Raw genomic sequence first — 25,131 nt, forward strand, 5'->3', positions numbered from 1 at the left:
AAGAGATAATTCAGGAAACAGCACACAAAGGAAGTCACAGATGGATCAAATGCTCTGGTTACATTGACCTAATTTCTTAGTATAAGGAACAAGAAATCAGTTTCCAAAAAACACGAATATGCTTCATCTAATAATACAAGTCAATATTAGACCTAATTTTTATAGAGCTAATGTGTAGAAGTCAAAGATACTAACTTCTAAAATAACTCTTAGTACATTTAATTTTTGTGCGATGTCTAATAATGACTCAGAGAATGTGATATTGGAAAAAAGCAGAAGAAAGGCATTGGAAAAGGAGTTTTAGGCACAGGTTTGGCTGTAAATTTAATACAAGACAATCTAGTCCTTCTATATCTAGCAAATACTTTTACAGGCTCCAAATGGGTCAAAGACCTTAAGATACAAAAATCAATGTCATAAAGTTAAAACAAGAATATAGTATCAAGGTATTATGACCACTTTTTTAAAGGAAAGGAATATTTCATTTTGTCACTTTTCAATAGCAAGTGGAACTTAAACATTTCCTCTCATATTTGAATTCTGGTAGCCCATCCAAAAGAAATGAAGAAGATGTGGATTATAAAAGGATGTTAAATATTTTAAAAATCCAGTGGCTAGTAAGATGCAGCTAATTAAGTAAGCAAAGAAAATATTCTGCTGCAAAACCATGCTTGGCCAGCCAGTGATGGAAAGCAAGACAAAAGAAGATTAGTATCCTGCTACTTTCAAAGAACAAGCACCTACCCAGGTCAAAATCTAGATGCAGACTACTAAAACAAGCAGCTGACATGGAGTCTACCCACCAGACTGAGCAGCAAAGGAACTTAGAAACACCACCAAACATGTACAACTGTTTTTTTTTCCCCTCATTTTGACAGATATTCACTCAGTATTTTCTTAGTTTTCAGCATGGGACACGTACTGTGTACTTCCTTCAGTTACACATCCCTTGCTTTCTAGAACTTAAATTTTTATCTGTTTAATAATACGAATTAGGAAATTCAGAAAGAAAAAGCAACCTGATACACAAGTATGCTGAAGAAACTGACCAGAGACAATGAAACAAAGACTCAACAAGCTCAGGAAGTTATCCCAAGATCTACTGACACAAATCACTAATCTCAAAATTTTCTGAAAACATTTAACAGCTAATAAGAACCCTAGAAAACTTGAAAAACTGATACACATATAAAATATAAATTTGTGTACAATCACCCTTCCTGGTGCACCTTGTAAGCAGATGATGGCAACCAAGAAAGACTAATTCCAGAAAAGAAATCCATTGGCCAGATTCTGTTTTGCCTCCTCAGGGTCGTTTCTAAAATAACCATTGTTTTTTTTTTTTTTACTTTATCTGCATTTATTTATGCTGAATTTTTTCCCGTGCCATGAGCTTTTGTTTCTTCAGTTTCTTCTGGGAAACCTTTTTCTTCTGTGCAACCTCCTCTTCTGGCTTTGGAACAATCTGTTCCTCCTCAGTGAGCATCATCTTGATGTGGCAGATGGAGCTCATGTATGGGTTAATCCAGCCGTGAGCTCTGTAGGTTCGTATGCGCATCTTAGGAGCCTTGTTCACCTGGATGTGTTCAATGACCAGAGAATCTACATCCAAACCCTTAAGTTCAGCATTACTCTCTGCATTTTTAAGCATGTGCAGCAAAAATTCAGCACTCTTTTTTGGCCACCGTCCCTGTGTCCAGCCCCACTGTTTGGCCTGGGCGCACCTACCAATTCCACCATTATACCGCCGGAATGGCACACACTGCTTCTTTAAAGTGACATCCTTCAGATACTTGGTGGCTTTGCGGATATGCATACCCTTGATGGCCTGGGCAGTTTCCTGGGTGTTCTTAAAGTGAACACGAAGGTTTGAGCCTCTTGACTTGCATGATTTCGTGGGGTTTTCTGGGTCTAGGGAGTAGCGAACCATCTTCACAGGTCACCTCTGGCCGATTACAGGAAGAACAACCATTGTTTTTTAAATCTGGCAAAATAGGGAACAGAAGCAACTGGGGTAAAACCAAAATCTAAATCCTTTCTACTGTGCTATATATGTCTTTCTTCTCATTAATGTGTTCCTAAAACAATGATTTTTTTTTTAATATTTGTGGTTTTACAATTTATTCTACAAGGAAACCAATGGGAAAGACTTGCCAATTTCTGTGGAACTGTAATGCAGGGTAGTAAAACAAATGAAGATCATGTGTTTGTAAAGAGACTAACTTTCCAAGACAGATATGGAAATATTTCTTCTAAGAAACCATCTCACTCAAATGAGGCATTTCGACTCTGGTTACAATAGTCATTGTGCCCTTCCTTGAGTCAGGGTTCCCTGCTCTGTAGCCTTCCCTTGAAAGTTCTGTTCTCTTGGTGTCATCTCCTGAAAGCCGAGATTAGGTACCATGCTGTCTGCTTTTAAGTTCTAAAAAATATTGAAGAACATAAATATTCAGTGTCTGCACGGTGATATAAGCCACATCGCTAATAGCTCATCTAGTTAGTATGAAATAAATCATGCTTTCACTCCCAACCTATGTTGGGATTGAGTTCCAGGTGAAGGTCATCATTCTGTTCCAAAAATCAAAACTATACACTGGTCATTGCTCAGATTTAGATTTTGTTTGGATTCATGTTGTCACTTGTAGAAGTTTGGACCTGGTTCTTCCTCCCAGCCCCATGATCCCAGGAATAAGACAGAGACTCAAAATATATTAACAAATACCTTGGCCATAGAGCTAGACTCTTCTCTGACAAATTCTAACCCACTTACTCAAATCTACATTCCGCCATGTGGCTCATTACCTGCGCTCAGGAACCACGAGTCTGTCTGGTCACATTTTCCAGGGCAAATCTCTCCCACCTGGCTCTATCCCAGAATTCTTTCTGCCTCCTGGTTGTCCCACCTTCTATTCTACCCTTTCCTAAAGGCCATAATTTTTTTTTAACTGAAAGGTGATATATCCATACAAATACACAAGATACTCTCTCTACAGTCACTAGCATTCTTAAAGCCTTAAAAGAGCTAATTATTCCAATTCTACTTTTACTTCTAATGCACAAACACCAACACCAACATTCAGTGGCCATCCATGGGAGGACTATTGCTTTAAAGAACTTATGTGCACCTGCTTTTCCTTACACTTTATTCTGGTAATAATGCCACTCCAGCTGGTGGTTAGCATCATGATGAAAAGGTGTTCTATGTAGACCAGGCTGGCCGGGAACTCATAGAGATTCACCTGCTAGGATTAAAAGCTTGTTCCACCAAACATGGCTCTGATGAACTGACTCATTCTAACAGCAGCAGAGTCAGTTTTCTGTGGCCTTTGATTTCCTACAAGGAAAAACAGGCAATTCAGATATCAGGTTCAGATTGTAGGAGAAGAAAATGAGACATAAAACTACAATCAGACTTTTGTAATTCTGGTATAAGTAGGTATAAATAGGTTAGAGAGCAGGGGGCTCAGAACAAAGAAACACAGAACACATAAAGCTCTCCTGCCTCACTACATAAGCCAGACAAAAGAACAAGAGACCAGAAGGTAAGTGTCCCTAGCCTAAAATCAATTTCTTTACATTAAAAAAAAATCCCTTTCAGAGCTGAGTCAAAACTACCTAGAACAAAAATAAAGCCTTGTAGGGAATCTAGAATTTCCTAGTATTTTCACATAAGAGAAAAACTGACTTTCAAACGAAACTGCAAATGTAGCTATCTTGTCCAGAAAGAACTAAAGAAAAATGCTAAATAAATGCTTCTAATACTAGTAAGTAGTACACACATAAACCTGAAATTTCATTTGCAAAACAGACTGCCCAGTTGACTCAACTCAAGGATACAGAATTATCCAAAACACAGAAGTTAGTATCTTTACCTACATTAAGGGAGGAGAGTTATTTGAACAGAAAAAGTCTGAAGACACAGTATAGCAGAAAATTCCCCTTAATGAGCAATAAAAAGATATAGAAAATATCCAGAAACTCTCATCTATGTGACATAACAGAGTCCTCAATTTAAGATACTCTTCTCTGTATATTTCAACCTACACTAAAGCAGTAGGATTCTAATTTCCCTATAACTGTGATAATAAAGGGTAGCCAATTTGAACAAATGAATAAATTTAATTGAGAAAGAACAAAATACTTTCCAAAGAATATATTGTTATCATTTCAGATACACACAGAGAGAGAGACACACACACAGACACACACACATACAGACACATACACACAAACAACACACACTCTCTTATGTATCAGTTTTTTTTAAACAAACAAGAATACAGCTCTTTAAGATCTGTTATACTTCTCACACCCAGGAGACAAAGAAAAATACAGTATCAACATGCCTTCCTGAGCTCTGATGTCTGGGTGCCCTCAATACTGACATATTTCCTAAACGGAAAAAAAGAACATTCAAACCCAAACTAATTCTTCTCATTAAAAACATATTTAGTCCATTTTAAAAAATCACATTTAAGAATAATGTTAACATAATATAGAATGTATTATGGACTCTATCCCACCTTAATAGATGAATTTCCATTTCTTCAGTTTTCTGATAGAATGTTAAATCACGTCTAACAATAGCATGGCATTATTTCCTATTCTACATTTTAACCTTCTTCCTTTAAGATTATAATTTTATAAGATAAATCTGATTATACAATTTAGTTATGTGTAGTTATGTGTAGTTTAGCTTTGATAAACTCCATTCTCCACAACTCTACAAACTTTATTTCATGAAACAATTAAAATGGCTACTACTACCCAATGTTCCTGATAAGTAATAAAACACAAGAGGTTTACAGGAGTTAGATTCTCACAACACTACAGGGAAAAATTACTATCACCCACAACTTTTATTTTAGTAATATAAGTTCAACATCTGGTGAGTGCCCAAATTGGAATTTATTTCCAGTCAGTCTGACTTCCAAGCTCTTAAATTATCATACTTGTTGTTATTAAAATCTCGTTGTAATAAAATACCCACCACACCCATCCAAATAAAGCACACAAAACTAACACAGTTCCACTTGGTGAGATTTAATGGGAGAACAAGAAAGGGAAAAGGGCGAGAGAAAGAAGAGAAAAGAATGAAGAGAAGAGAGAGCATGAGGGCAGAAGAAGTCTGCCTTTCATTTGGAATATGACATAACTACTCCCACGTGGAATTGGGATTTGGGCCAAAGGAATACTGGGAATGTAGGGCTGTTTCCATGTCAACAGTTACCAAATGGTGTCGCTGCTCAAGGGAATTCCTGATACCAACAATACTGCTGTTATAATTCGACATATTTCAAAAAGAAGTTCACAAAAAAACCAAAGTCTATATACACAGGGAATTTTTCTTTCATCATTAGCTGTTACTAGTTTTGCCGCATGACTATTATATTTATGGAGGTGAAAGTAAATATTATCTCATAAGGAAAATTACTGACTTAGAATAACCAGAGATTGTTAATAAGGATTACTATAACCCAACTATTAGGATAACACTACGTTATAATAATATTACTTCTAATATTCCCCCTGGTGTTCCAAAATATGATAGTACAGGTCCTAAAACTGGCACAACCAAAATAAACTCTTCCATAAACTGACTTGGTCATGTTATTTCACTATAGTAACAGAAAAGCAAATAAGTCAGACTATAAGCAATTGAAGATTAAAACAAAATTTTCTTAATCTTAAAACGTTCATGATAAAATTGGGCACAAAACCAGTAAAAAGCACTCAACATCTCTAACCATTAATATAGATAGCACTTCCTCTAAACATTGCAGTGTTCCATCCTCCTGCTTAACAGAACAAACGGTTCCTCCAGCTTCTAGAACAAGGCAGCCAGGTGCTCATTCTACAACCAAGAAAAGACATTCCAGTAAACAGTAGGTACAACTCCCTGCCACAAAAATAACTTTAAAATCGCAGCACACTTACAAATAAAAATTCATTTTTTTACACTATTTTGATTAGTTTGCCTTTTTTTCTCCATCTTTATTAACTTGGGTATTTCGTACTTACATTTCAATTGTTATTCCCTTTCCTGGTTTCCAGGACAAAATCCCCCTAACCACTTCCCCTCACCTTTTATATGGGTGCTCCCCTCCCCACCCTCCCCCATTACGACCCTCCCCCCAACAATCACATTCACTGGGGATTCAGCCTTGGCAGGACCAAGGGCTTCCCCTTCCACTGGTGCTCTTACAAGACTATTCAAGGCTACCTATGCAGTTGGAGCACAGGGTCAGTCCATGTATACTCTTTGGGTACAGGCTTAGTCCCTGGAAGCTCTGGTTGGTTGGCATTGTTGTTCATATGGGATCTCAAGCCCCTTCAAGCTTTTTAAGTCTTTTCTAAGATTCCTGCAATGGGGGTCACATTCTCAGTTCAGTTTGCTGCTGGCATTCACCTATGTATTTGCTGTATTCTGGGTCTGTCTTTCAGCAGAGATCTCCATCCAGTTCCTGTCAGCCTGCACTACATTGCTTCATCCATCTTACCTAGTTTGGTGGCTGTATATGTATGGGCCACATGTGGGGCAGGCTCTGAATGGGTGTTTCTTCAGTTTCTATTCTAAACTTTGCCTCCCTTATTCCCTTCCAAAGGTTATCTTGTTCCCCTTTTAAAAGGAGTGAAGCATTCGTATTTTGGTCATCCTTCTTGGGTTTCATGTGTTCTGTGCATATAGGCTAATTCAAACATTTGGGTTAATATCCACTTATCAATGAGTACATACCATGTGTGTTTTTCTGTTATTGGCTTACCTCACTCAGGATGATATTTTCGAGTTCCATCCATTTGCCCCTGAATTTCTTAAAGTCATTGTTTTTGATAGCTGAGTAGTATTCCATTGTGTAGATGTACCACATTTTTTTGTATCCATTCCTCTGTTGAAGGGCATCTGGGTTCTTTCCAGCTTCTGGCTATTATAAATGACGCTGCTTTAAACAGAGTGGAGCAAGTATCTTTGTTATGTGTTAGGGTATCTTTTGGGTATCTGCCCAAGAGAGTTATAGCTGGGTCCTAAGGTAGTTCAATGTCCAATTTTCTGAGGAACATCCAGACTGATTTCCAGAATGGTTGTACCAGTCTGTAATCCCACCAACAATGGAGGAGTGTTCCTCTTTCTCCACATCCTCACCAGCATCTGCTGTCACCTGAGTTTTTGGTCTTAGCCAGTCACTGGTGTGAGGTGGAATCTCAGGGTTGTTTTGATCTCATTTCCCTTATGACTAAGGATGTTGAACATTTCTTTAGGTGTTTCTCAGCCATTCAGCATTCCTCAGCTGTGAATTCTTTGTTTAGCTCTGAACCCTATTTTTTAATACGGTTTCTTGTCTCCCTGCAGTCTAATTTCATGAGTTCTTTGTATATTTTGGATACAAGCCCTCTGTTGGTCGTAGGATTAGTAAAGTTCTTTTCCTAATCTGTTGGTTGTCATTTTGTCCTTACAAATGTGTCCTTTGCCTTACAGAAGCTTTGCAGATTTATGAGATCCCATTTGTCAATTATTGATCTTAGAGCATAAGCTATTGGTGTTTTGTTCAGAAAATTTTCTCCAGTGCCTATGTGTTCGAGGTTTTTCCCCACTTCTTCTTCTATAAGTTTGGATGTATCTGGTTTGATGTGGAGGTCCTTGATCCACTTGGACTTAAACTTTGTACAGGGTGATAAGAATGGTTAGATCTGCATTGTTCTACATGCTTACCTACATTTGAACCAGCACCATTTTCTGAAAATGTTATCTTTTTTCTTGGCTCCTTTGTCAAAAACTAAGTGACCATAGGTGTATGGGTTCACTTCTGGCTCTTCAATTCTATTCCACTGGTCTATCTGTCTGTCTCTATACCAATACCATACAGTTTTTATCACTATTGCTCTGTGATACTGCTTGAGTTCAGGGATAGTGATTTCCCCAGAAGTCTTTTTATTGTTGAGGATAGTTTTATCTCCCCTGGGCTTTTTTGTTATTCCGCATGAATTTGAACGTTGTTCTAACTCCATGAAGAATTGGCTTGGAATTTTGATGGGGATTGCATTGAATCTGAAGCAGTCATTAAAAGTCTCCCAATCAAAAAGAGCCCAGGTCCAGATTGGTTCAGTGTAGAATTCTATCAGACCTTCATAGAAGACCTCATACCAATACTATCAAAACTATTCCATGAAATTGAAACAGGTGGAGGACTATCGAATTCCTTCTATGAAGCCACAATTACTCTTATACCTACCTATACCATACAAAGATCCAACAAAGAAAGAGAACTTTAGACCAATTTCCCTTATGAATATCAACACAAAATACTCAATAAAATTCTTGCAAACCGAATCCAGGAGCATATCAAAACAATCATCCATCATGATCAAGTAGGCTTCATTCCAGCGATGCAGGGATGATTTTACACAAGAAAAAGTATCAACGTAATCCACTATATAAACAAACTGAAAGATAAAACCACATGATCATTTCATTAGAGGCTGAGAAAGCATTTGACAAAATACAACACCCCTGTATGATAAAGTTCCTGGAAAGAACAAGAATTCAAGGCCCATACCTAAAGATAGTAAAAGCCATATACAGCAAACAAGTAGCTAGTATTTAACTAAACGGAGAGAAACGTGAAGCAACCCCACTAAAATCAGGGACTAGACAAGGCTGCCCACTCTCTCCCAACTTATTCAATATAGTTCATGAAGTTCTAGCCAGAGCAATCAGACTACAAAAGGAGATCAAAGGGATACAGATTGGAAAGGAAGAAGTCAAAATATCACGATTTGCAGACAATAAGATTGTATACTTGAGTGATCCCAAAAGTTGCACCAGAGAACTACTAAACCTGATAAACACCTTCAGCAAAGTGGCTGGGTATAAAAGTAACTCAAACAAATCAGTAGCCTTTCTCTACACAAAAGAGAAACAAGCAGAGATAGAAATTAGGGAAATGACACCCTTCATAATAGTCCCAAATAATACAAAATACCTTGCTGTGACTCTAACCAAGCAAGAGAAAGACCTGTATGATAAGAACTTCAAGCCTCTGAAGAAAGAAATTGAAGAAGATCTCAGAAGATGGAAAGATCTCCCAAACTCATGGATTGGCAGGATTAATATAGTAGAGATTAGTTTGCCTTTAAAGTGAAGCTATAGGTGACAGCTAGTGGTATACTTTGTCCAAACTGCAAACAACTTACTTTTACTGATTAGTAAATTTTATCTGTTCTTTGTATTTTTCAAAAATTAGAAACATAAAAGAATATATTGTGCTATGTACAGAAGATTAACTAATAACACTATGTACTAGATACTTATATGTTTTTCCTAATTCTCAGAATTACGAGCAATGCTGAGCTAAACAAAAATATATTGAATTGTTCTGTGCAAGAATATCTACTTCCTCTGAACAAAATTTTTGAGAGTAAAATTAACTTTAAAGGTTAGAATTTTTGAACAGTGAAAATATATTCTACCTGAAATCATATTGTAAACTAAAATGAACAAAAATTATCTGGATATGTAAATATCTTTATTCATTAAAACACAGCCTTTTTCCCATCCATGATTTTCAGATTTCGTCCTCCAACAAGACTGCCTCATGGTAGGCAGAGATTCTGTATGGAGAGAGAAAAAAAAGTCAGTTTTATACCATAACGTACTCTTCATTGATATTTTATCAAGGGAAATGGGATATTTGAAAACTCAAATGTCCAATTAATGAAAGACAAAAGTATAATTCCAAGTAAGCCTTATCAAAATGTGTTATTTTCAGGTTGCTTTATCAGTCCAGTCTGTCCAGAGAACATCCTTCCTACACTTTTAGTCTCATATTTAAACACTTTCCAACTTTCTACTTGTAATCGGGGTCAATGGTGAATCTATGCCCTCCTGAATAACACTTAACATCCACTTTGCATAAAACATCAATAAATCCAACTGTCACTTACTTGTTACCATTAATTAGTTAAACAATCTACTAAAATATTCCCTTTGTCATCTGACCTAAAATGACTCTTAAACTGTGTCATACAAGCCACTCAAGAAAACACACATAATATAACACATCTGCTAAACAAAATGCACCCCCAAGAAGTTCATTAAAAGATCTACATAAAGGACTTGTTAGTGTGATAACAAATTTAATACATGAGGTTGAAACAAAATACATTAAGGGAGTATTACTTACTGCAGACCCATGCCAAGATGTGCTCTTGAGAAATGATTACATGCAAGGGATCAGGGGTAAGAAGGATTGGCGAGGGGTGAGGGCCTGGAGACTGGGTAGAAGCAGGCAGACAAGAGCAGGTCCATGAGGGCAGAGAAGGAAAGACAAGGTCAGAGGACAGAAAACACTGGCATTCTTAATGCAACACTTAACTCTACTATACAACACCAAGATTACCAGATCCTGGCATGTCTCAAGCTTCCAGCTTAGGGACTAACTAGTCAGCTAGTTAAGTCATTGTTGGATCAAAAGAGGCACAATTAAATTTTTCTAGGTACAAGTTAGGCCACCACTGCATTAATTTTCATAAATTAATGCAACATTTACATTGCGTTCTGTAATTCTCTAAGAATATAACAAAGACTATTATATGAAGCCTTCACTATCAAAGTCAAACTAGCTTTGGTAAGATTTATAAGAATCTTTAATCTTAAAACATATTTTACCCACACACATGACTCCTAGTTTTTGAAATGCCTTTTGATTTGGTTTCTCTTTCTTACATTTGTATTAACAACATATTATATACATGAAAAATGGCTAAAGACACATGGACGTTGTCACCTAAGTCCTAGGAGGGAGAAAGACAATTTAAATGTTTTAGGGGCATATGTAAAAGGCCCTGAGAATAAATTACTAATTCTGTGGACTTTGCTCTTAAATTTGCTCTAGGCGGGTACCAGGGTGTTCCATGGTGTGTTCCTCATCAAGCCCAGAATTGCCAAATGTATCTCATAAATTCTCCTTAAGAGGTTTATTTGCTAGTCTTCATCCCTTAAGAGCCAAAGAAATTCCTATTGCATAATGACTGGTTCAAAGAAACTCTGAATCTATACACGTACTTTTAACAGCAAATGATTTGAACATTCTGCTAATGTGTATGTGGCAGTCATTAAATGTAACAACATGTAGTCATATGCATGAGAATGTCCTCACAGACACAGATATTTAGAAACTTAGCTGGTGGTGCTGTTTGGAAGGGATTAAGAGGAATGGCCTTGCTGGAAGAAGCCTGTCCCAGGAGGGAAGCTTTGAGAGGTAAAGAATGTTGTTTACCCAGTCTGCTCTCTCTACTTCTGCTCACCACCATGCTTCCCATCAAGATGTCTATTAAACTATAAACAAAGTTACTTTCTCATAGGAAAAGCAACAAGAAGGTCTCTTCCTCAGGTTTGGAGCTTACTTGGCAGAGCACCAGGATTCTCTGCTTGAGAAAGTCTGCTTCCTTTGTCTCAGTTTGCTTAGAATGACAAAGACCCTAGGTTGCCTACAAGCTGGCAAGCTGGGAACAGTGTCCTCCTGCCATTTCTCTACAAATAACAGAATCTATCTTCAAACTTAAAGTCAGGTATGGTGTATTACACCTTGAATTTCAGTGTCTGGGAGGTACAATGAGGAGAATCAGAAGTTCAAGGCCAGCCCCATCTATATAATGAACTCAGGACCAGCCTCAACTACAGAACCCTAGTCTCATTTCTTAAAAATATGAACAAATAAAAGAAAAATAAGTGAGAAATAAAAAATAATAACAATTCATTTGATTATTCATTTAAGAGCACGGTATGGTCACCAAAGTTTCTGCTGTGAAAAGCCAGGGAGAAAATCCTTATTGATGGTGTAAAAAGGAGGGTATAAAGTCTGACACTGAGAGAGACGCTAAGGCTATGGATATGCATCAGGGGTGCAGCACTCGCCTATCATTGAAGAGGCTGTGGGTATGGTGTCAATAATTAAGGAAAAATGCAAAACCAAGCAAGCCCCACAAGAAACTAAAACTTTGTTTTCTATATAAAATTGTCCCAAGGCAATGTCACTTCCCAAGTAGTGGAAATTAGTGAAATAAATATCTGAAGAGAACAAAATTTACAAATACTTGCTACTTCTCCCCAATGGGATTCTTTTCTCTCTGAGAATAATCTGTCAACTCCAGAGGAGTGGCTGAAGAACAGCCATAATTTTAACAAATACCACACGAAAGAAATGAGAACTGGAGTTGAAGAATCTTCCAAATATACTGATCTCTATATTACCAATAAGAACTGAGGCTGGAGAGATGTCTCAGTGGGTAAGAGCCGTGACTGCTCTTCCAGAGGTCCTGAGTTCAATTCCCAGCAACCACATGGTAGCTCAGATCAGATCTGTAATGAGATCTGATGACCTCTTCTGGTGTGTCTGAAGAGAGTGACAGTATACTCACATACATAAGATAAATAAATTAATTTTAAAAAAGAAATAACAAACTAGAAGTAAACAAATCATGTTTTCTGGAAATTAAACCCCCGAAAACTTCTTCTAAAAGGCCAAATACAAGGCAAGTGATACATTTCTCCACACTTGCATTGATACTCATTGCCCTAGTTAGGGTTATTATCACTCTGATGAAACACTGAAGCAAGTTGCAGAGGAAAGAGTGTATTTGCCTTACACTTCCACTTGGTAATCCATCACTGAAGGAACTTGGGAAAGGAACCCAAACATGGTAGCAACCTAGAAGCAGGAACTGGGACAGTGGTCAACCAGTGGTGCTGCTTACTGCCTTCCTCAGCTTGCTTTCTTATACAGCCCAGGACCAACAGGCCAGGGGTGGTCACAACCACAACAACCTGGGCCCTTCTGTATAGATCACTGAAATAACACCCTATAAGCTTGATTACAACCTGATCTTATACGGAGACATTTTCTTAATCGAGGTTCCCTCCTTTATGATGACTATAGCCTAGATTGAGCTGACATAAACATGGAGAGCATATTCATATGTACACGTTCATATTTCATTGAAACCAACAAGAATCTTGTTTCACATACTCAAATATTATCATGAAAATATATTAAATTGCCATTAACTGTACATGTGATTGGGTAGCAAAGAGTGTTTCAGGCCAGCCAGGACTACATAATATTGGGGTAGAAATCTCATTTCATGTCCAGACAAACCACAACGGGACAAGGTTCCCTGTAGAAATGTTTAATGAGAGAAGAGTAGAAGAGGAGAGGAGTAAAGACCGGCCATGTGCATGTGGAGGGAAGGGGGAAGGAGAATGGGGAGAGAAGGGACAAAGGGGAAGAGGGGAAGCAGGGCAAGAACAAGAAGCAAGAAAGGAAGAGAGTAAGAGAATGAGGAGGGGACAAGCGGCTCCTTTTATAGTGCCAGGCATACCTGGCTGTTACCAAGTAACTGTGGGGGTGGAGCTTAGACAGAAAACTAACACATAGTTAGAACCTGTTTCCAAGAAAAAAACAAACAAACAAACAAAAAAATAACAAACAAGCAAAATGAACAAAAAAGTTTTTTCCAGGACGGAAGAGATGCTTCAGTAGAGAAGAGAACACAATACTCTTGCAGAGGATCAGAGTTTGGCCAAAGCAAACACATCTAGCAGCTAACAACCAATTGACTCAGCTCCAAGAGCTCAGACACACTCTCTGGATGCCAGCAACTTCATTCACATGTGTGCATACCCACCATTACCACCAAGCAGCTACTACATACACATGCATATTATTAAAATAAAATAAAACATTTTTAATAGAAAAAGTTCCCCATTAGCAGTCTCTAGTTAGAAGTGTACTTTTAAAGATTTATCAAATTTTCACTAGCCGAATCTCATTTTCTTGGTGAATTCAGTTAGTTCCCAATAGGCCGCGAAAATAAAAAGTGTTCTTTTTGGGATTAGAAAAATTTTCACTAATGAAATCAAAAAATCTAGGCGAATTCACTGACTTTCCAATGGGACATGCATGTATAAGTGTACTTTTCAATATATAGCATCATTTTTACGAACCAAATCTAAGTATCATGGTGAATTCTGTAGGTTCCGAATAGGATGCACTTGTAATAAGGGTACTATTTAGATATAGAAAAATTTGAGGGGTTGGGGATTTAGCTCAGCGGTAGAGCCCTTGCCTAGGAAGCACAAGGCCCTGGGTTCGGTCCCCAGCTCCGAAAAAAAGAACCAAAAATAAAAAAAAAGAAAAAAGAAAAATTTGAAGGAACGGAAAAACAGTTTCTTAGTGAATTAAGGTAGTTCCCAATAGCAGGCTCTAGTAATTAGTGTACTTTTAAAGATTTATCAAAATTTTGACGAGCTGAATCTCAGTTATTTGGCGAACTCAGTTAGTTCCCAATAGGCCACGATAGAAATAAGTGACTTTTCAGGATATAGGAAAATTTTCACAAATGGAATCAAAATTTTATGCGAATTTACTCAGTTCCCAATAAAACATGCTTGTATAAGTGTACTTTTCAAGATATAGCATCATTTTCACGAACCGAATCTAAGTATCATGGTGAATTCAGTAGGTTCCCAATAGGATGCGCTTGTAATAATGGTACCATTCAAGATACAGCAACATTTTAACGAACTGAAACACAGTGTCTCTGTGAATTCAGGTAGTTCCCATTAGCAGCCTCTCATAAGAAGTGTACTTCAAAAGATTGATCAAATTTTCACTAGCCAAATGTCATTTGCTTGGTGAATTCAGTTAGTTCCCAATAGGCCGCGATAGTAAAAAGTGGTCTTTTCGGGATATAGAAAAATTTTCAAAAATGGAATCAAAATTTCTAGGCAAATTCAGTGAGTTCCAAATGGGACATGCTTGTATAAGTGTACTTTTCAAGATATAGCATCATTTTCAGGAACCGAATCTAAGTTTCATGGTGAATTCAGTGAATTCCCAATAGGATGCGCTTCTAATAAGGGTACTATATAGATACAGCAAAATTTTGACGAACGGAAATACAGTTTCTTTGTGAATTCAGGCAGTTCCTATTAGCAGGCTATAGCAAGAAGTGTACATTCAAGCTTTATCAAAATTTTCACGAGCCGAATCTCAGTTATTTGGCGAACTCAGTTCCCACTAGGCCAAGATAGTAATAAGTGAACTTTTCAGGATATAGAAAAATTTTCTAAATGGAATCAAAATTTCTATGCGAATTTATTCAGTTCCAATAGGACTTGTTTATATAAGTGTATGTTTCAAGATTTGGCATCATTTTCACGAACCGAATATAAGTATCATGGTGAATACAGTAGGTTCCCAATAGGATGCGCTTGTAATAAAGGGTACTATTCAAATACAGCAAAACTTTAATGAACTGAAACACTGTTTCTTTGTGAATTCGGGTAGTTCCTATTAGCAGGCTTTAGTAATATGTGTAATATTAAAGTTTTATCAAAATATCGTGAGCCGAATCTAAGTAACTTGTTGTATTCAGTTAGTTCCCAATAGGCCGCAATAGTAACAGGTGGAATGTTCAAGATAAAGAAAAATTTTCAGAAATGGAATCAAAATTTCTAGGCGAATTCATGGAGGTCCCAATGGGACATGCTTGTATGAGTGCACTTTTCAAGATATAGCAACATTTTAACAAACGGAATCTAAGTATCATTTTTAATACAATAGATTCCCAGTAGGATTCCCATGAAATGAGGGTACTATTCAAGATACAGCAAAATTTTAAAGAACTGAAACACTGTTTCTTTGTGAATTCTGGTAGTTCCCATTAGCAGGCTCTAGTAATATGTGTACTTTTAAAGATTTGTCAAAATATCATGATCTGAGACTAAGTAACTTGGTGAATTTGGTTAGTTCCCAATAGGCCACAATAGTAATAAGTGGACTGTTTGGGATATAGAAAAATTTTCAGGAATGTATTCAGAATTTCTAGATGAATTCAGTGAGTTCCCAATGCGACATGCTTGTATGAGTGTGCTTTTCAAGAAATACCAACATTTTAACGAATGGAATCTAAATATCATGGTGAATTCAGTGGGTTCCCAATAGGATTCGCATGTATTAAGGGTACTATTAAAGATACCGCAATATTTTAACGAACTGAAACACTGTTTCTTTGTGAATTCTGGTAGTTCCATATAGCAGGCTCTAGTAATATGTGTACTTTTAAAGATTTATCAAAATTCCCGAACAGTCCACTTGTTCCTATTGCGGCCTATTGGGAACTAACTGAATTCACCAAGTTACTTACATTCGGCTCACGAAATTTTGATAAATCTTTAAAAGTACACATATTACTAGAGTCTGCTAATGGGAACTACCTGAATTCAAAATGACATAGTGTTTCATTTCGTTAAAATGTTGCTGTATCTTGAATAGTACACTTAATACATGCGAATCCTATAGGGAACCCACTGAAAACACCATGATACTTAGATTCCGTTCCTTAAAATGTTGCTATATCTTGAAAAGTACACTCATACAAGCATGTTCCAATAGGAACTCACTGTTTTCCCATAGAATTTTTTATTCCATTCGTGAAAATGTTTCTATATCCCGAACCGTCCACTTGTTACTCTTGCGGCCTATTGGGAACAAACTGAATTCACCAAGTTACTTAGATTCGGCTCACGAAATTTTGATAAATGTTTAAAAGTACACATCTTACTAGAGCCTGCTAATGGGAACTACCTGAATTCACAAAGAAACAATGTTTCAGTTCATTAAAATGTTGCCGTATCTTGAATAGTACACTTAATACACGCGAAACCTATTGGGAACCCACTGAATTCACCATGATACTTAGATTCTGTTCGTTAAAATGTTGATATATCTTGAAAAGTACACTCATACAAGCCTGTCCCATTAGGAAGTCACTGAATTCGCCTAGAAATTTTGATTCCATTCGTGAAAATTTTTCTATATCCGGAACAGTCCACTTATTACTATTGTGGCCTACGGGCAACTAACCGAATTGACCAAGTTACTTATATTCGGCTAAAGAAATTTGGATAAATCTTTAAAAGTACAGATATTACTAGGGCCTGCTAATGGGAACTACCTGAATTCACAAAGACACAGTGTTTCCGTTCCTTAAAATGTTGCTGTACCCTTATTGCATGCAAATCCTATTGGGAACTTACAGAATTCACCATGATAGTTAGATTCCGTTCGTTAAAATGTTGCTATATCTTGTAAAGCACACTCATACAAGCATGTCCCATTGGGAACTCACTGAATTCGTCTAGAAATTTTGATTAATTCCTGAATATTGTTCTATATCCTGAACAGTCCACTTATTATTATTGCAGCCTATTGGGAACTAACCAAATTCACCAAGTTACTTAGATTCGGCTAACGATATTTGATAAATCTTTAAAAGTAAACATATTACTAGAGCCTGTTAATGGGAACTACCTGAATTCACAAAGAAACAGTGTTTCAGTTCGTTAAAATCTTGCTGTATCTTGAATAGTACACTTATTACATGCGAATCCTATTAGGAACCCACTGAATTCACCATGATACTTAGAATCTGTTCGTAAAAATGTTACTATATCTTGAAAATACACTCATACAAGCATATCCCATTGAGAAGTCACTTAATTCACCTAGAATTTTTGATTCCATTAGTGAAAACATTTCTATATTCCGAGCAGTTCACTTGTTACTATTGCGGCCTATTGGGAACTAACCGAATTCACCAAGTTACTTAAATTCGGCTCAAGAAATTTTGACAAATCTTTAAAAGTACACATGTTAGTAGAGCCTACTAATGGGAACTACGTGAATTTACAAAGAAACAGTGTTTCAGTTCGTTACAATGTTGCTGTATCTTGAATTGTACCCTTATTACATGCGAATCCTTTTGGGAAACTACTGAATTCACCATGATACTTAGATTCCGTTCCTTAAAATGTTGCTTTATTTAGAAAAGTACAATCAAAAAAGCATGTACCATTGGGAACTCACTGAATTCGGCTAGAAATTAGGATTCAATTCGTGAACATTTTTCTATATCCCAAACTCTCCTCTTGTTACCATTGCGGCCTATTGGGAACTAACTGAATTCACCAACTTAATTAGATTCGGCTCACGAAATTTTGATAAATCATTAAAATACACATATTACTAGAGCCTGCTAATGGGAACTACCTGAATTCACAAAGAAAGAGTGTTTCAGTTCGTTAAAATGTTGCTGTATCTTGAACAGTACCTTATTACATGCGAATCCAATAGGTAACGCACTGAATTCTCCACGATACTTAGATTCTGTTTGTTAAAATGTTGCTCTATCTTGAAAAGTACACTCATACAAGCACGTCATATTGGGTTCTCATTAACATCTCCTAGAAATTTTGATTCCATTCATGAAAATTTTTCTATATCCCGAACAGTCCACTTGTTACTATTGCAGCCTATTAGGAACTAACTGAATTCACCAGGTTACTTAGATTGGGTTCACGAAATTTGATAAATCTTTAACAGTACACTTATTACTAGAGCCTGCTAATGGGAACTTCCTGAATTCACAAAGAAACATTGTGTCAGTTCGTTAAAATATTACTGTTTCTTGAATAGTACCCTTATTACATGTGAATCCTATTGGGAACCTACTGAATTCACCATGATACTTAGATTCCGTTGGTTAAAATGTTGCTATATCTTGTAAAGCACGCTCACACAAGCATGTCCCATTGGGAACTCACTGACTTTGCCTAGTAATTTTGATTCCTTTCCTGAAAATTTATCTATATCCCGAACAGTCCACTTGTTACTATTGTGTCCTATTCGGAACTAACTGAATTCACCAAGTTACTTAGATTCGGCTCATGAAATTTTGATAAATCTTTAAAAGTACAGATATTACTAGAGCCTGCTATAGGGAACTACCTGAATTCACAAAGAAACACTGTGTTTCTATATATATATCATGTTGCTATATCTTGAAAAGCACACTCATACAAGCATGTCCCTTTGGGAACTCACTGAATTCGCCTAGAAATTTTGATTCCATTCGTGAAAATTTTTCTATATCCCGGACACTCCACCTGTTATGATTGCGGCCTTTTGGAACTAAATGAATTCACCAAGTTACTTAGATTCGACTCATGAAATTTTGAAAATTCTTTAAAAGTACACATATTACTAGAGCCTGCTAATGGGAACTACCTGAATTCACAAAAAATAGTGTTTCAGTTCAGTTCTTGAGTAGTACCCTTATTACATGCGAATCCTATAAGGAACCCACTGAATTCACCATGATACTTAGAATCTAGTCGTTAAAATGATGCTATATCTTAAAAAGTACACTCATACAAGCATGTCCCATTGGGAAGTCACTTAATTCACCTAGAAATTTTGATTCCATTCGTGAAAATTTTTCTATATCCTGAAGAGTCCACTTATTACTATTGCGGCCTATTGGGAACTAACTGAATTCAGCAAGTTACTTAGATTCGGCTCATGAAATTTTGATAACTTTTTAAAGCACACATATTACTAGAGCCTGCAAATAGGAACTACCTGAATTCACAAAGAAACATTGTGTCAGTTCGTTAAAATATTGCTGTATCTTGAATAGTACCCTTATTACATGCGAATCCTATTGGGAACCTACTGAATTCACCATGATACGTAGATTTCGTTCGTAAAAATGATGCTATATCTTGAAAAGCACACTCATACAAGCATGTCCCATTGGGAACTCACTGACATTGCCTAATAATTTTGATTCCTTTCCTGAAAATTTATCTATATCCCGAACAGTCCACTTGTTACTATTGTGTCTTATTCGGAACTAACTGAATTCACCAAATTACTTACATTCGGCTCATGAAATTTTGATAAATCTTTAAAGCACACATATTACTAGAGCCTGCAAATGGGAACTACCTGAATTCACAAAGAAACAGTGTGTCAGTTCGTTAAAATTTGGCGGTATCTTGAATAGTACTCTTATTACATGCGAATCCTTTTGGGAACCTACTGAATTCACCATGATACGTAGATTTCGTTCGTAAAAATGATGCTATATCTTGAAAAGCACACTCATATAAGCATGGCTCATTGGGAACTCCCTGAATTCGTCTACTAATTTTGATTCCATTCATGAAAATTTTTCTATATCCCGAACATTTCACTTGTTACTATTGCAGCCTACTGGGAACTAACTGAATTCACCGGGTTACTTAGATTGGGTTCACGAAATTTGATAAATCTTTAACAGTACACTTATTACTAGAGCCTGCTAATGGGAATTTCCTGAATTCACAAAGAAACAGTGTGTCAGTTCGTTAAAATGTTGCTGTATCTTGAATAGTACTATTATTACATGCGAATTCTATAAGGAACCCACTGAATTCACCATGATACTTAGAATCTAGTCGTTAAAATGATGCTATATCTTAAAAAGTACACTCATATAAGCATGTCCCATTGGGAAGTCACTTAATTCACCTAGAAATTTTGATTCCATTCGTGAAAATTTTTCTATATCCCGAAGAGTCCACTTATTACTATTGCAGCCTATTGGGAACTAACTGAATTCAGCAAGTTACTTAGATTCGGCTCATGAAATTTTGATAAATCTTTAAAGCACACATATTACTAGAGCCTGCAAATGGGAACCACCTGAATTCACAAAGAAACAGTGTTTCAATTCATTAAAATGTTGCTGTATCTTGAATAGCACCCTTATTACATGCGTATCTTATTGGGAACCTACTGAATTCACCATGATACTTATTCCTTTCATTAAAATGTTCCTATAACTTGAATAGCACACTCATAAAAGCATGTCCCATTGGGCATTCACTGAATTCGCCTAAAATTTTGATTCCATTCCTAAAAAATTTTCTATATCCCGAAAAGTCCACTTGTTACTATTGCGGCCTACTGGGAACTAACTGAATTCATCAAGTTACTTACATTCGGCTCAAGTAATTATGATAAATCTTTAAAAGTACACATATTACTAGAGCCTGCTAATGGGAACTACCTGAATTCTCAAAGAAACAGTGTTTCAATTCGTTAAAATGTTGCTGTATCTTGAATAGCACCCTTATTACATGCGAATCCTACTGGGAACCTACTGAAATCACCATGTTACTTAGATTCCGTTTGTTAAAATGTTGCTATATCTTGAAAAGTACACTCATACAAGCATGTCCCATTGGGAACTCACTGAATTCGCCTAAAATTTTGACTCCATTTGTAAACATTTTCTATATTCCGAAAAGTCCACTTGTTATTGTTGCGGCCTACTCGGAACTAACTGAATTCACCAAGTTACTAAGATTCTGCTCACAAATTTTGATAAATCTTTAAAAGTACACATATTACTAGAGCCTGCTAATTGGAACTACCTGAATTCACAAAGAAAGAATGTTTCAGTTCATTAAAATGTTACTGTATCTTGAATAGTACCCTTATTACATGCGAATCCTATTCGGAACCTACTGAATTCACTATGATATTTACATTCCATTTGTTAAAATGATGCTCTATCTTTAAAAGTTCACTCATACAAGCATGTCGTATTTGAAACTCACTGAATTCGCCTAGAAATTTTGATTCCATTCGTGAAAATTTTACTATATCCCGAACAGTCCTCTTATTACTATTGCAGCCTATTGGGAACTACCTGAATTCACCTAGTTACGTAAATTCAGTTCAGGTAATTATGATAAATCTTTAAGACTACATATATTATTAGAGCCTGCTACTGGGAACTACCTGAATTCACAAAGAAACAATGTTTCAGTTCGTTAAAATATTGCTATATCTTGAAAAATATACTCATACAAGAATGTCCCATTGGGAACTCACTGAATTCACCTGGAAATTTTGAATCCATTTGTGAAAATTTTTCTATATCCTGAAAACTCCACTTTTACTATTGCGGCCTATTGGGAACTAACTGAATTCACCAATTTTCGTAGATTCTGCTCACAAATTTTGATAAATCTTTAAAAGTACACATATTACTAGAGCCTGCAAATCGGAACTACCTGAATTCACAAAGAAACAATGTTTCAGTTCATTAAAATGTTACTGTACCTTGAATAGTACCCTTATTACATGTGAATCCTATTAGGAACCTACTGAATTCACCATGATATTTACATTCCATTTGTTAAAATGTTGCTCTATCTTGAAAAGTACACTCATACAAGCATGTCATATTTGAAACTCACTAAATTCGCCTAGAAATTTTGATTCCATTCGTGAAAATTTTTCTCTATTCCGAAGGGTCCACGTGTTACTATTGCGGCTTATTGGGAACAAACAGAATTCATCAAGTTACTTAGATTCGGCTCACAAAATTTTGATAAATCTTTAAAGGTACAGATATTGCTAGAGCCTGCTAATGGGAACTATGTTAATTCACAAAGAAACAGTGTTTCAGTTCGTTAAAATGTTGCTGTATCTTGAATAGTACCCTTATTACGTGTGAATCCTATTGGGAACCTACTGAATTCACCATGATACTTAGATTCCATTCGTTAAAATGTTGCTATATCTTGAAAAGAACACTCATACAAGCATGTCATACTGGGAAACCATTAAATTCTCCTAGAAAGTTTGATTCCATTTGTGAAAATTTTTCTATAACCCGAACACTCCACTTTTTACTACTGCGGCCTTTTGGGAACAAACAGAATTCACCAAGTTATTTAGATTCGGCTCACAAAATTTTGATAAGTCTTTAAAGGTACACATATTACTAGAGCCTACTAATAGGAACTATGTGAATTCACAAAAAAACAATGTTTCATTTCATTAAAATGTTGCTGTATCTTGAATAATATTCTTATTACATGCGAATCCTACTGGGAACATACAGAATTAACCATGATATTTACATTCCGTTTCTTAAAATGTTGCTCTATCTTGAAAAGTAGACTCATATAAGCATGTCTTATTGGGAACTCACTGAATTCACATAGAAATTTTGATTCCATTTGTGAAAATTTAACTATATCCCGAAGAGTCCACTTATTACTATTGCAGACTATTGGGAACTAACTTAATTCACCAAGTTACATAGATTCGGTTCAGGTAAGTATGATAAATCTTTAAAAGTATACATTCACAAAGAAACAATGTTTCAGTTCGTTAAAATGTTGCTATATCTTGAGAAAAAAACTCATACAAAATGTCCCATTGGGAACCTACTGAATTCACCATGATACTTAGATTCCGTTCGTTAAAATATTGCTATATCTTGAAAAATACACTCATACAAGCATGTCCCATTGGAAACTCACTGAATTCGCCTAGAATTTTTTATTCCATTCGTGAAAATTTTTCTTTATCCCGAACAGTCCACTTGTTACTCTTGCGGCCTATTTGGAACTAACTTAATTCACCAAGTTACTTAGACTGGGATCACGAAATTCTGATAAATCTTTGAAAGTACACATATTACTAGAGCCTGCTACAGGGAACTACCTGAATTCACAAAGAAACAGTTTTCAGTTCCTAAAAATATTGCTGTATCTTGAATAGTACCCTTATTACACGCAAATGCTATTGTGAACCTAAAGTATTCACCATGATAATTAGATTCCATTCGTTAAAATGTTGCTATATCTTGAAAAGAACAGACATACAAGCATCTCCCTTTGGGAACTCACTGAATTCGCCTAGAAATTATGATTCCATTCGTGAAAATTTTTCTATATCCCGAACAGTCTACTTGTTACAATTGCGGCCTAGTGGAAACTAACTGAATTCACCAAGTTACTTAGATTTGGCTCACGAAATTTTGATAAATCTTTAAAAGTACACATATTACTAGATCCTGCTAATTTGAACTACGTGAATTCACAAAGGAACAGTGTTTCAGTTTGTTAAATTGTTGCTCTTTCTTGAATAGCGCCCTTATTACATGTGAATCCTCTTGGAACCTACTGAAATCACCATGATACTGAGATTAAGTTCGTTAAATGTTGCTCTATCTTGAAAAGTACACTCATACAAGCATGTCCCAATGGGAACTCGCTGAAGTTGCCTAAAATTTTGATTCCTGTCGTGAAAATTTTTCTATATCCTGAAAAGTCCACTTTTACTATTGCGGCCTATTGGGAATTAACTGAATTCACCAAATTACTTAGATTCTGCTCAGGAAAATTTGATAAATCTTTAAACGTACATGTGAATCCTCTTGGGAACCTACTGAATTCACCATAATATTTACATTCCATTTGTTAAAATATTGCTCTATCTTGAAAAGTACACTCAAACAAGCATGTCATATTGGAAATTCACTGAATTCGTTTAGAAATTTTGATTCCATTCGTGAAAATTTTTCTATAGGTGAACAGTCCACTTGTTACTATTGCGGCCTATTCTGAACTAACTGAATTCACAAAGTTACTTAGATTCGGATCACGAAATCTGATAAATCTTTAAAAGAACACATATTTCTAGAGCCTCCTATAGGGAACTACCTGAATAAACAAAGAAACAGTGTTTCAGTTGGTAAAAATTTTGCTGTATATTGAATAGCACCCTTATTACTTGCGAATCCTACTGGGAAAATACTGAATTCACCATGATACTTAGATTCCGTTCGTTAAAATGTTGCTATATCTTGAAAAGTACACTCATACAAGCATGTCCCATTGGGAAGTCACTGAATTCGCCTAGAAATTATGATTCCATTCCTGAAAATATTTCTGTATTCCGAACTGTCCTCTTGTTACTAATGCAGCCTAGGGATCTAACTGAATTCACCAAGTTACTTAGATTCGGGTAACAAAATTTTGATAAATCTTTAACAGTACACATATTACTAGAGCCTGCTATAGGGAACCACCTGAATTCACAAAGAAACAGTGTTTCAGTTCATTAAAATGTTGCTGTATCTTGAATAGCACCCTTATTACATGCATATCTTATTGGGAACCTACTGAATTCACCATGATACTTAGATTCCGTTGGTGAAAATGTTGCTATATCTGGAAAAGTACACTCACACAAGCATGTCCCATAGGGAAGTCACTGAATTCGGCTAGAATTTTTTATTTCATTCGTGAAAATTTTTCTATATCCCGAACAGTCCACTTGTTACTATTGCGGCCTATTGGGAACTAACTGAATTCACCAAGTTACTAAGATTTGGCTCACGAAATTTTAATAACTCTTTAAAAGTACACGTATTACTAGAGCC

At 36.2% G+C, this 25,131-nt stretch overlaps 1 pseudogene across 1 annotated transcript; it reads right to left on the bottom strand.

Moving 5' to 3' along the window:
- Positions 1–1,360: 1,360 nt before the first annotated feature.
- Positions 1,361–1,947, bottom strand: LOC120100542 (60S ribosomal protein L17-like; annotated as a pseudogene). The gene has a single exon (XR_015670226.1). The product of XR_015670226.1 is annotated as a 60S ribosomal protein L17-like (transcript).
- Positions 1,948–25,131: the final 23,184 nt, after the last annotated feature.

Source organism: Rattus norvegicus, chromosome 2, assembly GCF_021556685.1.
Source record: "Rattus norvegicus strain SHRSP/BbbUtx chromosome 2, alternate assembly SHRSP_T2T, whole genome shotgun sequence".
Classification (NCBI taxonomy): domain Eukaryota; kingdom Metazoa; phylum Chordata; class Mammalia; order Rodentia; family Muridae; genus Rattus; species Rattus norvegicus.